This window comes from Symphalangus syndactylus, chromosome 15 (genome assembly GCF_028878055.3).
Source record: "Symphalangus syndactylus isolate Jambi chromosome 15, NHGRI_mSymSyn1-v2.1_pri, whole genome shotgun sequence".
Lineage (NCBI taxonomy): Eukaryota > Metazoa > Chordata > Mammalia > Primates > Hylobatidae > Symphalangus > Symphalangus syndactylus.
In genome coordinates this window covers 80878360-80890801 of record NC_072437.2, presented here as the reverse complement: position 1 = coordinate 80890801, position 12442 = coordinate 80878360, and the positions used below count along the sequence as shown (strand labels likewise).

At 41.1% G+C, this 12442-nt stretch overlaps 1 protein-coding gene across 11 annotated transcripts in view; it reads left to right on the top strand.

The window, feature by feature from the left end:
• The window catches only part of ENOX1 (ecto-NOX disulfide-thiol exchanger 1), a 597973-nt gene that overhangs the window by 307347 nt on the left and 278184 nt on the right, over positions 1–12442 (top strand). For all 11 annotated transcript variants that reach the window (XM_055244863.2, XM_055244859.2, XM_055244860.2 and 8 more), the window contains one exon: positions 10366–10510. The gene's annotated coding sequence lies outside the window, so the exon portion shown is untranslated. The remainder of the gene's footprint in view (positions 1–10365; positions 10511–12442) is intronic.

The following is a 12442-nucleotide window of genomic DNA, read 5'->3' as shown; positions in this document are numbered from 1 at the left end:
ATATTTGTTAAAGGTACCTTCAGTAAAGATACAAATAAATCATAAACAGTTAGTTGGGGGACTGTTCCATCATTTTCTTGGGTTATATGAAGACACTGCTGGTGAAGGTTTATTTTTGACTCATTTGTTTAATAAGAATGTAGTGCACTATGCTGGACACAGTACAAGATTTGTTTGCAAACATGAGGTACGTGGTCTCTGCCTTGACAGAATGTGAAGCTTACCATATTAGAGAAGAATCCAAAAATTATAATTCAATGTGATAAATGTGATGGGAGGGCTGTCATATTAGTCTCACAGTATCTGTAGATCTTCATATTAGTTAATTGTGATTATTGTAATGGTTGATTGGGTGTCAATGTGACTGGTCTAAGAGTGATATGGTTTGGTTGTGTCCCCACTCAAAATCTCATCTTGAATTGTAATCCCCATAATCCCCACGTGTCAAGGGAGAGACCAGATGGAGGAAATTGAATCATAAGGGCAGTTTCATGATAGTGAGTTCTCATGAGATCTGATGGTTTTATAAGTATTTGGTAGTTCCTCTGTTTATTTTCCCTCCTGCACCTTGTAAAGAAGATGCCTTGCTTCCCCTTCACCTTCTGCCATGACTGTAAGTTTCCTGATGCCTCCCCAGCCATGCAGAACTGTGAGTCAATTAAACCTGTTTCCTTTCTAAATTACCCAGCCTCAAGCAGTTCTTTATAGCAGCATGAGAATAGACTAAAACAAAGGGATACCCAGAGAGCTGATAAAGCATTAATTATTCTCAGTGCTTCAGTAGGCACTGAGCTTGTCCTTCTCCTGATGAAAGGGAAACCCAGATGGACTGTTTTGGCATTTGATTAGAATGATAGGGCTGCCCCCAGGGGAATCTGTGAAGGTGTTTCCAGGAGAGATTAGCATTTGAGTCAGTGGACTGAATGGGGAAGATCTGCCTTCAATGTGGGTGGGTACTATCCAATCAACTGGGGTCCCAGAAGGAAAAAGAAGGCAAAGGAATGGTGAATTCTTGCTCTTTCTGGGAGCCAGGACGCCGTTTTCCTTCTGCCGTTGGATGTCAGAAGTCCAGACTCTGTTGTCGTTGGACTCCAGGATTTACACCAGCAATGCCCCTAGGCTCCTGGGCCTTTGGGCTTGGTGTGAGATACTACTTTCTTGGTTCTAAGGCCTTCAGACTTGAATGGAGCCTTGCTATCAGCTTCTCTTGTTCTCCAGCTTCCAGATGGCTGGCCTATCATGGAACTTCTCAGCCTCCATAATCAAGTGAGCCAATTCCCCTAATAAATCCCTTATTATACATCTATCTCTGTATAGATCCTATCAGTTCTATGTCAGTCAAGGTTCTCCAGAGAAACAGAACCAACGGGGGGGGGGGGGGGAGAGAGAGAGAGTATCTTAAGATATTTTAAGGAATTAGCTCATGTAGTTATAGACACTGGCAAGTCCAAAATCTGCAGAGTAGGCCAGCAGGCTGGAGATCTAGGGAAGAAGCTCAAATCCAAAGACAGTCTGGAGGCAGAATTCCCTTTCTTGGGGGACCTCAGTCTGTTTTGCCTTATGTCCTTCAACTGATTAGATAAGGCCCACCCACATTATGGAAAGTAATCTGCTTTACTCAGTGTCTACTAACTAAATGTTAATTTTAACATCTTCACAGTAACATCTAGACTTGTGTTTGCAAATATCCAGGTACCATGGCCTAGCCAAGTTAACAACATAAAATTATCACTGCATTAAAATTTAAGGCATAAAATTTTAAAGAGTTTGAGTAAGAAATAATTTATGGATGGAGAACACCAGATTGCAAGAGGTTTAGTGTCTCAATGACAGAATGAGGCAAGTATTTATTGGGAAAATGCTAAGGTAAAATAAAATTATTTGACTGGTTTGCAATTACAAAATGGCCTTTTCTTTGGTACTTTCTTGGAAAGTCCCTAGTCACATAATTATGTTCATTAGCTGCTTACAATGCACTGGGGTTAAGTTTTAGTTCTAATGTAAGCATTTATCAGAAGTGACCCAAGTTAAGTTTTGCTTATGTTGGCAATTTAAGCAAGATTAAGGCTATTTTTAAGGCCTCTGGTTGTATTTGCTCGGGAATTTTTCAGGCCTGACCCCCTATTTTAATTTTGCTTAAACAACAGTCAGGAATCTGAGCATGCCTTAGCTGGGTCCTCCAGCTCTGGGTCTCTCACAAGGCTTCAGTCAAAGCAATGGCCAGGCCTGTAGTCATCTCAACTAGAGCAGCATCTACAGCATCTCTGCCTAACTGGGGCAGAATGTATTTCCAAGCTCATTGGTTGTTGGTAGGATTTAGTTTCTCATAGGCTAATAGATAAAGGGCCCAAGTTTCTTACTGGCTGTTGTCTTGGAAACATCCCTCAGTTTCTTTCCAAATGGGCCTCTCCATAGGGTGGTTCACAAAGTAGCAGCTGATCAGAGAAAGAGGGCAAGAGAGATGTCATTTATCACTTTTGTCATAGGTGACACCCCATGCACCTGTGATGCACCTCTAGTTGAGATTCACTATATAATATAATGAGCAGACCATTTCTACTTGATCCAAGGGTTTTGGTCAGAAATAATCTGTTTTGAGATTACAGAGGATGGTGGGAACAGATATTTCTGGTGAATAACTTAGGTCTGATCTTTGGAAAATAGGGAGCCCTTGTAAGTTCTTCAGTAGTGGATATACATAATTAGAGTTACATTTTAAGAATTATCTTATCTATGCATTTACTCACTTATTTATTTTTGAGATGGAGTCTCACTCTGTTGCCTTGGCTGGAGTGCAGTGGTGTTAGCTCACTGCAGTCTCCACCTCCTGGGTTCAAGCCATTCTCCTACCTCCGTCTCTCAAGTAACTGGGACTACAGGCACACATCACCATACCTGGCTATTTTTGTACTTTTAGTAGAGACAGGGTTTCACCATGTTGGCCAGGCTGGTCTCAAACTCCTGATCTCAAATGATCTGCCTGCCTCAGCCTCCCAGAGTGCTGGATTACTGGCGTGAGCCACAGTGCCCTGCCTTATTCACTTTAGTTCAAATGTTTATCACCATTATAGCCTGAGGATGACCCATTTTGGGCTTTTTTCAGGATGAACTACAAGAATAAATACTAGCTAGAAGTTATGGTTGATATGATTTGGATGTTTGTCCCCTCCAAATCTCATGTTGAAATGTGATTTCCAATGCTGAAGGTGGGGCCTGGTAGGAGGTGATGGGATCATGGGGGTGGATCCCTCATGAATGGTTTAGCACCATGCCCTTTGTGATAGGTGAGTTCTCACTAAGTCCATGCAAGATCTGGTTGTTTAAAAGACTCTGGGACCTCTCCCTTTTCTCTCTTGCCCCTGCTCTCATCATGTGATGGACCTGCTCCAATTTGCCTTCAACCATGATAGTAAGCTTCTTGAGGATGCACCAGAAGCAGACACCAGCACCATGCTTCCTGTATAGGCTGCAGAACCATAAGCCAAAATAAATTTTTCCTTGTGAATTACCCAGCCTCAGATATTTCTTTATAGCAATCTAAGAATGAATTGACACAATGGTAGTGCATAAATTGTGATGTTATGAGTTGGAATGAATGGAAAATAGTGTTGACAGGTTTTCAGTGAAAGGGATAAAGAAGGATACTCTATTGCAGGCTCACTCTCTTAGTCTATTTGTGCTGCTGTACCAAAATACAACAGATGGGGTAATTTATAAAGCATAAAAATTTGTTTGTTCACAGTTCTGGAGGCTGAAAAGTTCAAGATGAATGCACTGGCAGGTTCAGTTTTCTGGAAAGGGAAGCTTTCTTCCAAGATGGTTATTCTGGAAGGGAGGAACCCTTTGCCCTCACATGGCAGAAGGCAGAAGAGCAATTATCCAAATGCTGTGTGAAACATTTTTTAATAAGGGCCTTAATCTCATTTACCTGGGAGGAGTCCCTATGGCCTAATCACCTCTTAAAAGCCCAATTTCTTAGTACTATCACATTGGCAACACCTGAATTTTGAAGGGGACACATTTTAACCATAGTATTCCACCCTGGCCCCTCTCCCAAATTTATGTCCTCTCACATGCAAAATACATTGATTCCATCCCAGTAGCCCAGTCTAAACTTGTTCTAGCATCAACTCAAAGTCTAAAATCCAGAGTCTCATCTAAATCCCATATGGGTGAGACTCAAGGCACAATTCATGTCAAGGCAAATTGCTCTCCTGCTATGAACCTGTGAAGTTAAACAAGTTATGCGCTTCTAGAATATTAATACAATGATGAGACTGGGCGCAATGGCTTATGCTTGTAATCCCAGCACTTTGGGAGGCCGAGGCAGGTGGATCACTTGAGGCCAGGAGTTCGAGACCAGCCTGGCCAACAAGATGAAATCCTGTCTCTACCAAAAATACAAAAAAATTTAACTGGGCGTGGGGGCAGGCACCTGTAATCTCAGCTACTCAGGAGGCTGAGGCAGGAGAATCGCTTGAACCCAGGAGGTGGAGGTTGCAGTGAGCCGACATCATGCCACTGCATTCCAGCCTGGGTGACAGAGCGAGATTCTGTCTCAAAAATAAAGTAAAATACAATGATGGGACAGACATAGGTTAGACATTTCCATTCCAAAAGGGAGAAATAGCAAAGAAGAAAGGGGTAACAGGTCCCAAGTAAGTCTAAAACCCAACAAGGCAAACATTAAATCTTAAGACTTGAAAGTAATCTTTTACTTCGTATCTTCCCTTCAAGACATACTCAGGTGGGTTGGGTCTCCAGGGCTCCAGGAGACCCTTCTATGACAACATTGTTGAGCATAGCCCATGAAGCAGCTCTCGCGGGTTGGAGTTCAGCCCTTGTAGCTCTCTCAAGCTGGAGTTGCATGCTGTGGCTCTACAATAATGGGATTTTATGAGTGAAGCTACCCCCATGGCTGCACTAAGGATTGCCCTACTGGGGCCTCTCTGCAGTGGCTCTGACCCCACAGTTCCACTAGTCATTTCACTAGTGAAGGGTCTCTGCCATGGCCCCACCTCTGTGGCAAGCAAGTTCATGCCTAGGTCCCAAGGCTGCCTGAGACATCCTTTGAAATCTAGGCGGAAGCAGCCGTGCCTCACAGCTCTTGCACTCTGTAAGCCTCAGAATTACTACCATATGGAGGCTGCCGAGGTTTACAGCTGCAGCTGGGTCCACTCAGCCACAGCTGGGGAGGCTGAGGAATGCTGTACCAAAATGAGGGGAGCAGAGACTTGAGATTGCCCTGAGCAGTGAGTCCCCAGATCCCCCAGGCACCCTGGGCCCCTTCCTCAAAACCATTCTGCCCTCAAAGCCCTAGCACTCTGGGCCCGTGATGGGAGGGGCAGCCTCAAAGATCTTCAAAATGTGTTTAGAGCCATTGGTCCATTGTCAGTGGCTCCTGGCTTTCTTCTAAAGCACCTGGCTTTCTTCTATCCATACTAACCTCCTTACCAAACAATCACTTGGTCATGCACTTGGTTTTCTCTTCTAAACGCACTTACTTTTCTTTCTCCACATGTCCAAGCTGAAAATTTCCCAAATGCCCACAATTTGAAATAATGGAAAATTCAGAATTTACTCCACCAAATATTCTAGTTAATTGCTCTTAAGTTCTGCATTTCACAGAATCCTAGGACAGGACAGAATTCAGCATAATTCTTTGCCATTTTATAACAAAGACGGCCCTTCCTCCAGCTTCCAGTACCCTGTTCCTTATGCCCATCTGAGATCTCAACAGAATAATCTTTACTGTTCATGTTTATACCAACATTCTGTTCACAACCACTTAAGTAATCCATAAGAAAGTCAGGCTTTCTCTGGTCTTCTGCTTCTTCTTAGCCCTCACCACAATTGCCCTTAATGTTCTGTTCATGATGGTACAGGCTTTTTCCAGCATTTACCCATTACCATTCCAGCTTCTACACATTACCCAATTCCAAAGCTGGTTCTACATTTTTAGGTATTTATTACAGCATCATCTCATTCTTCTGGTACCAATTTCTGCCTTTGTTTGTTGTTCCTATAACAAATACCATTGATTAGGTAATTTATAAAGAATAGAAATTTATTTTCTCACAGTCCTGGAGGCTAGAAAGTTCAAGATTAAGACACCAGAAGATTCCTTTGTCTGTGGTGCCAGCTGCTCTCCACTTCCAAGATGGTTTCTCTGGAGGGGAATATTGCTGTGTTTGCACGTGGTGGAAGGCAGAAGGGCCAGCTACCTGAATGCTGTGTGAAGCCTCTTTCATAAGGGCCTTGATCACATTCATGAGGGAGGAGTCCTCATGGCCTAATCATCTCTTAAAGGCTGTACCTCTTCACACTATCACATTGGCAACACCTGAACACATTTCAACCATAGAACTCTCCTTGATTAGACCTTCCAGGGCTAGGAAACAGGGAGGGTATAGGAGAATTCAAGCCACTGTGGGCTTTTAGCTCCTCTGTTCAGTCAATATTGTATGGGTCTGGCAAGGACAAAGTAGTGTGGCTCAGTGAGCCCTTGCAAAATGAATGTATCCAGAGGAACTATATGTTAAATCTATAAATGATGAGATTCCTGCCAAGCTTTTTTTTAAATTAAAGTCCCGAATATGGGGGAAATAAGAATATTCATTAATGCAATAAGACATTTCTAAATGAATGTTACAAATCAAACAGTCTTTGCTTTTATTGCTTCTAGGGAATTATAGCCACCATCATTTTGTGGCTCTGTGCTCGTAAAATACAGTACATCTTTTCATTATACTTTCCAGAGTAAAAGGGCTTATGGTTTCTGTCCACAGTTACAGACATGTTTTCTTGAACAATACCCAGGAAAGGTCACATTGGAGATTTGAGTCTCAAGCCCTATGATTTAAATTTAAGGCTAAGTTTAAAATTGGCATGTCTAGAGCTTGCCAACCTCCATTAAAAGCCATGGTGTCATTTTTGGATTACAGTTAAATAGAACAGGACCCCATGGGATTGTGTACCTCTCTTGGTAGTGGTACATTGATTTTCTTTGTACTATTACCTGGCTGTGTTGTTAGGTTAGGTATCTACTTTCACACCAAATCCTGGAAAATAATGTCTAATTTCATGAACCTATGTTTTTCTAAAGTATATAATATTCTGGCTTTTCAATTATAATAGAATTTCTGTAAATGCCTAATCATGTCTGTCTGTTTACTTATAGTTGATCTTAAATGCTACTTTCTTCACTGAAGCCTTCTTGATTCCATTCATCCCCAACAGAGAGGATCTCCAATTCCTCTGAGCTTCATAGCACATTTTCCATCACTGATACCACCCATGATCTGTTATACAACACTACTACTAATATTTCCTAACTTTTTTTTTTTTTTTTGAGACAGAGTCTCACTTTGTCACCCAGGCTGGAGTGTAGTGGCACGATCTCAGCCCACTGCAACTTCCACTTCCCAGGTTCAAGCAATTCTCCCTGCCTCAGCCTCCTGAGTAGCTGAGATTACAGGCATGCCCCACCATACCTGGCTAATTTTTGTATTTAGTAGAGATGGGGTTTCATCATGTTGGCCAGGCTGGTCTCGAACTCCTGACCTCAAGTGATCTGCCTGCCTTGGCCTCCCAAAGTGCTAGGATTACAGGCGTGAGCCACTGCATCCCACCAACATTTCCTAACTTTTGATGAGTTCTTATTGTATGTTACTCAGTGCACAAAGCACTTTATGTGGCTTCTTTTACTTAATCCTCGAACAGCCTTTGTGGGAAATACATCCTGCAGATAAGGAGGCTAAGTTATACAGTTTTAGTACCTTGCCGAAGATCATACAGCCAGGAAGTAATGAAGCAGGAACACCCCCAGCAAGTTTGGTTTCAGATCCCATTATTACAAACACCTACTGGTACCACCTTTTTATGGTTTTTGTCATCCTAGTTGTATCTCTCTACAAGACAGTTAAGATGCTTGACTAAAAGACCATCTTGATTACTGCAGTGTTCCTGGAATTTTCCAACTTATTGTTTGGCTCATAAGTATATAATGAATAGTGGCTGAATGAATGTTTAAAAATTGCCATTAGGATTTTATAAAAAATGGCCTACTAGTTTAGGCATTTAATCTGAAAATTTGGTTGTTGGTTTTTTTGTGTTTTTTTTGTTTTTATTTATTTTTATTTTTTTGAGAGAGTCTCACTTACTTGCCCAGGCCCGAGTGCAGTGGTGCCATCTTGGCTCACTGCAGCCTCCACCTCCTGGGTTCAAGTGATTCTCATGCCTCAGCCTCCTGAGTAGACAGGATTAATAGGTATGCACCACCACACCTGGCTAATTTTTGTTTTTTGTCTTTGTTTTTGAGACGAAGTCTCACTCTGTCACCCAGGGCTGGAGTGCAGTGGTGCAATCTTGGATCACTGCAAGCTCTGCCTCCTGGGTTCACACCATTCTCCTGCCTCAGCCTCCCAAGTAGCTGGGACTACAGGCACCTGCCACCATGCTCGGCTAATTTTTTGTGTTTTTAGTAGAGACGGGCTTTCACAGTGTTAGCCAGGATGGTCTCCATCTCCTGACCTCATGATCCACCGACCTTGGCCTCCCAAAGTGCTGGGATTACAGGCATGAACCACCGCACCTGGCCAATTTTTTATTTTTTGTAGAGACAGGGTTTCACCACTTTGGCCAGGCTGGTCTCAAACTTCTGTACTGAAGTGATCTGCCCGCCTTGGCCTCTCAAAGTGCTGGGATTACAGGCGTGGGCCACCGTGCCTGGCCTGAAAATTTGTTTCTGAGTGGTGTGAAGTAAACAGAATGCTAGTGTATGAGGTTTTAAGAAGAGTTGCTATTCATTTCACATTCCTCTCACTTAGTTTAGATCCACTGGTTCAAGTCTTTTTTCTTCATTCTTTGTCAAGCTCACCTTTCTTCTTTCATGCCAAGATAAACTAGCTCTGTTTTCCTCTGTTCTTTTTCTTTTTTCCTTGTGTGATAATCCTAGGCTCTGGTTCTGTAGAACTTGAAAATACCATCGATCATTTTCCCTTGTTTCTTTATTCATGACTGAAGCTTTTGTGGCCAAAAATCCAATAAACTAAGAATTTCAGAAGTTATGCATGACCTTCCTGGCTCCATCATTTTCTAGTCTCTTTAAGGGACTTTTGGTCCTGTGGTGGGGCCATGAGCTAAAAGGTTCAGGACAAAAGTCTATGGCATCCAAAGCTATCATTTCAAGGGATGTGTTGAAGCATTTATTTGGTGAGCAGTAGCCCTGCAACACAGTGTGAGAGTGGGTACTGGGACAGCTGGTGGTGGGTAAGTTGCGGGGGGTCTCTGTGTTGCACTGGAACCATCAGAAACAAACATAGAGATAGCTGACTAAAAACGAGAATGGAAATCCAACTAGAGCCCTCGCTTTGTCACCCTCAGCCATTAAGGTGAATGTAGCCCCAAAGAGATACAGTAATATCACTCAGTAATAGCCACAGAGGATGTGGGCTCAGTTCCCGATGCAATCAGGAAGACTAAGTGTTCTCATTCATCAGGACAGCGGAGGAACTGTGGGTCACATGGATGGGCCAGAGGAAGATGAGAAGTTTGCAGTGCCAGCCTTGATGTAGTGCTGCGTGTAATCCCACACCAAACACAAAGGAGCTTCTCAGTTTCCAGCAAGTTCTCTCTGCCTAAGGAAGAAAAGTTGGTAGAAAAAAATATACTGCTTAAAGCTGGGCATTTGTATTTATGTGGGCCTGACTGAATAAGACAATATTTAATATAAAACTAAAGTAAATTAGGCAAGACAAGTTCTTAATTAATTAGTAATATTTGAATTAATTTGGTGTGTTGCAGCATTATCTGTTCTCTTGTCAGTTCTGTTTGGGAAATATTTTTCTAAATCACCAAGGCTACAGAGTGAGATGAGGGAAAGTACCTGCTCTGAGGCCTTTGAACTTTGATGGTTACAGGTTCTAAGCCTGAGGTCAGCAATCTGTGCATTTTTTTCTCATCTGTAAAATGGAGCCAATACTTTTCAACTGCAGTGTTGTTTGTATTAAAGATCCCAGATTTAAAAGCCACTTGCACAGTGCCTTATATCTGGTAGGCACTCAGTAAATACTGTTACCGATCTTGTGCTCATACCCTGCCCACAGTTATTCAATCCCAGCCTAAATAAGAGGAAAAGCAGAGGTTTGCTTAGTTATAAATACTCCTGACCTTTAGAAATTTCTAAATATGATACTGAAAGGTTACTGTCCCATTCTGCCATTGATGAATAAGATGATTTGGGGTACAAAATTGATAGAAATTAATAACATCATGCTGATAATACATACAAGTGATAATAATACCATTACAGGCAGTAATGGTACTTCAGACATATCCTAACGGTGTGCTTTTCTTTGCTTCCAGAAGCCTCTGGTATGTCAGAACCACGCTGTCTTGCATGGGACTTCCTTTGTGAAGAGCATCCATTTAAAAGACTTTTATGAATACATGGTTTCAATCAAGTCCCCCAAAGAACACATTTGTCTTCTGAGCTGCTGGCAGTTTTGAGGTTTGTGTTAATTTTTTCATTTTTCTTACTGAAGATATTAAGTTTGAGGGGTATTTTTTAATGGAAAATATTTGTACTCTATTTCAATTAGAACTCTGGGAGTAGATTTTAAACAGATTTTCATTTCTTAATTTCATTGAAAGTTAGATTTAAATGAAAATAAATATTTTGTCATACTTATTTATGTATACCCTGTGGAATGTAACAAGGATATTAGAAATAAAATATACCCCACATTGGCTTAAAACAAATTTTATTTTTGTGTTTATAAATTCTAACTGAATAGAGTCAATAAATTTATGCCAAGCATCTACATATATCAGATTTAGTTTAGTACTTTCAATTGTTTAAAACCTTGTGGATAAATTATATTTTGAAACATTGAAAATCAAAACTGAATTTGTCAATATCAACTAGTATTATCATTTTTCAAATTATAAAAACTCAGTGCCCTGTTTTCACTTAGTTCTACCAGAGGCTATTCACCCTATGATTTACAAATGATAGAATAGGACTTGTTTGGGGTTTTGTGTGTGTGTGTGTATGTGTATTAACAGTTTGAAAAATCACTAACAATATTGTTGCTTACTCAGAGAAAAAGCTTGCTAGTAGAGCAAGCATTTCATTTTGGAAATACATGTTTGCTGTTGAGATAGTACCAAGTAAAACACCTTTATTTTGAAGGTACTTTCTGACAAAGACCTAACCAAAGGCTAAATTCAGTCCATGCATCTTTCAAAGCTGCAAAAAGAAACAGGATATAGGGTAAGGCTTGGTACATTGAGTGGATGAAAACTAAATGAAGAGCAAAGGAGAAGGAACACAGTACTTTCTAGCATGACACATCTTTTCCTGTAGGCGTTTATTTCATTTGATGGTACTTTTATTCTGTCCACGGTGACAAATGCTTTCTCTCTTAGTAGCCCTTTACTGTGGTTCTACTTTTTTTGTTTCTTTTATTTCTACTAAGAATCAAAGTAGATTTTACTGTAGTACTGGGCTAGACTCCAGTTTTCCCACTGTACCCTTCGCTGTTGGGCCTCATGATTAACCCCCATTGAACAGTGAGGCAGGGGGTATTTACTAGGGTGTGGGGTAGATGGGAAGTTGTTAACCCCCATTGAACAGTGAGGCAGGGGGTATTTACTAGGGTGTGGGGTAGATGGGAAGTTGTGCCTCCATCCTCAGCTCTCTAGCCTGTCAATTCAGTAGGATATCACAGTGTGTTGGAACCTAATAACTGTATCCATAGAAACAGAAGTGCTGGGAAGGACGTGAGAAGTTACCTAAATGCTCCTCCCTAGTCTACAAGCAAGATTCTGCGTGAACTGTCTGAAACCAGTAAAAATCCATTTGTTTTTAAACCTTCATACCCAGGGATCCAATTTCCTTTTTTTCTTATTTTTTTTTTTTTTCATTTATTGTGGTTAAAACACACACACACACACACACACAGACACACACAAAACATGAAATCTAACCTTTAACAAATTTTTAAGTGCATACTTTAGTGTTGTTAACTCTCTGCATGTTGTACAGCAAATCCTTACAATTTTTTCATCTTGCATAACTAAAGTGCTATACCTGTTGTAAAGCAACTCCCTGTTTCTCCTCCCTTCAGCTCTGGCAACTACAATTTTGCCTTATTCTATGAGTTTGACTACTTTAGGTACTTCATATGAATGAAATCATGCAGTACTTGTCGTTCGGTGACTGGCTTGTTTCACTTAGCATAATGACCTTATTCATGTTGTCATGTATGACAGGATTTTCCTTGTTAGGCTTAATAATCTTCTGTTCTACATATAGACCATGTTTACTCATTCATTTGTCAGTGGGCATTTAGGTTGTTTCCATATCTTAGCTATTGCGAATAATGCTGCAGTGAACATGAGTGTGTAAATATCTCTACAAGATCCTGTTTTCAGTTTT